Consider the following 2,107-nt stretch of genomic DNA (forward strand, 5'->3'; position numbering starts at 1 on the left):
CAGGTACTTCCGCTCCCCCCTCCCACTAACAAACTGTGACCTGCCCCAGACACTTTGTGTAGCATTGGTCTGCTTACTACCTCATTCAACTATCCCTTCAGACAGTTAAAATAAAGAACTGCTCCCTGAGCTTTCTGTCCCTTTAATCACACTGAATAAGCTCTTTTGCACTACAATCATTTTAACTGCACTGTTTGTTTACTTAACTGGATTGCCTTGTGCTGCTTTATTTAACTTTTTTTTTTACAGTCACTTATTTGTATATTTATATTTTACATTTAATCTGTATCTATCTGTATTTTTATGCTCTACTCTACTGTTATCTGTATGCACCAAGGGTCTGAGAGTAACGCAATTTCAAATCTCTGTATGTATGTGCTGTACATGTGGAAGAACTGACAATAAAGCAGACTTGACTTGACTGATAAGAGTTAAGGTTAAAGTCTAAATTAAACCTATGAAAAAACATGTAAGGAAAAATATAGATAAGAAACGCCACAAACAAATCCACGTGGTGATAAATGTTATCCGATTCACGTCCAAATTACTCTTAATGGTTGGCTCATTTAATTAAATGAATGCACTACTCAAGTTAGTATTCAACAGTCCTCCCTCCATCCAATCCGTCATAAGGTAGTCATACTTTCATGAGAATCACCAGTAAGTCTGCAGTGCAGTCATTTTTAAGACTAGAGGAAGGCTCAGTAGAAATCACGTTCCGTGGGGTGCTTATTGAGCTGAGGTGGCACCTAGATGGCCCGTCCCTTCATGGCGCCGATGTTGAGTACAGATGGATCCACACAGTAAATGGTATTACTGTTTGGATATAATGCATCATTGCCAGTTCAAGTTAAAATGTTCTTGAAGTTATGCTCTGAGAATTGAATGGAACCACATTTTCGTTGGCACTGAGAGACACAGCTGACACAGGTTGAATCAAGACCCTCACTGGACAATGATTTCTACTTCATCATGAGTGAAGAGATTTATTAAGTCCTTTGCCAGAACCAGAGACTGAACAGCCATGCAGGTAGACAGAAGACAAGACAAAAAAGAAAACACAGTTTGAAAATATGACTGAAAATATTAAAAACTTTTTAATTTTTGTATTATAGACAAAGTGTGTTTGTTCCATATTCCTTTAAAAAATACCATGTGGTTTAATATTTTCCATAAAATGCAAAAGTATAGCTTGAGTGTCCATATTTCTCACATTGTTTTCTTCTATAAATCAATAGCCTGATTTGTGTCTGTTTCTTTCTATGTACATAGCATGTGGGGCTGTTGAGCTAATGTTTTCCCCCCCACCAGCTCATAAAACATTGGATTTGGTTGGAACCATTTCAGGAGGGTGTGTGGGCAGTGTGGCTCTCTGGTAGGCCTGCAGTTAATCAGCGATGTGTTCCTAACTGGTTTTCCTTAGGCAGAAAAATGTTGATGTCATTACAAGGGCTATGCAAAATGAACTGAAATACACTGAGTGATTGGAGACAAATCTTTAAAAATGATTAATTATGATTTATAATTATTGAATAACATATTAATATAATTATAGATTTAGAAATATTATTTACAAAGTAAATTGTGGGGTCACAGACAGTAACAGTATCCAACAGTTTCAGGGCAGGCATAACCATTGCATAATTTTGTATGTGGTAATTAACTGTCAAGTTTTTTACACAGGACTTCTAGGAACATGAGTACAAGGCATAACAAAAAACTGCATTAAGATCATACATTTTAAGTGTAATTTTTTTTTGTTTTTACAACTATTTTGTTATATCCTGACAGTGCAGAACCATTGCTGGGAAGAGAGAATGCCTCAGTGATTCAGGAGGTGACAGCGACTATAGGTTTCTCCTTTCATAATAATAATAATCACAGTCTACTGCCAAAATGATCTGTGTTCCTCAAATAACCCAGCCAAAACACGTATTCACACCAAAATTCACAAAATGAAGCTGACTAAGAACATGTTTTCGATCACTGAGAACATTCCTCCTTTCCAAAGAAGCTTTGTGACGTTAGAGTTTCGACAGTTTTGAAGAAAGAGACATGTGACAGGATGTGGATCTGTCAGTCAGACCAGTTTAAAAGGCAGGTCCGC

The sequence above is a fragment of the Carassius auratus genome, chromosome 27 (assembly GCF_003368295.1).
Source record: "Carassius auratus strain Wakin chromosome 27, ASM336829v1, whole genome shotgun sequence".
NCBI lineage: Eukaryota > Metazoa > Chordata > Actinopteri > Cypriniformes > Cyprinidae > Carassius > Carassius auratus.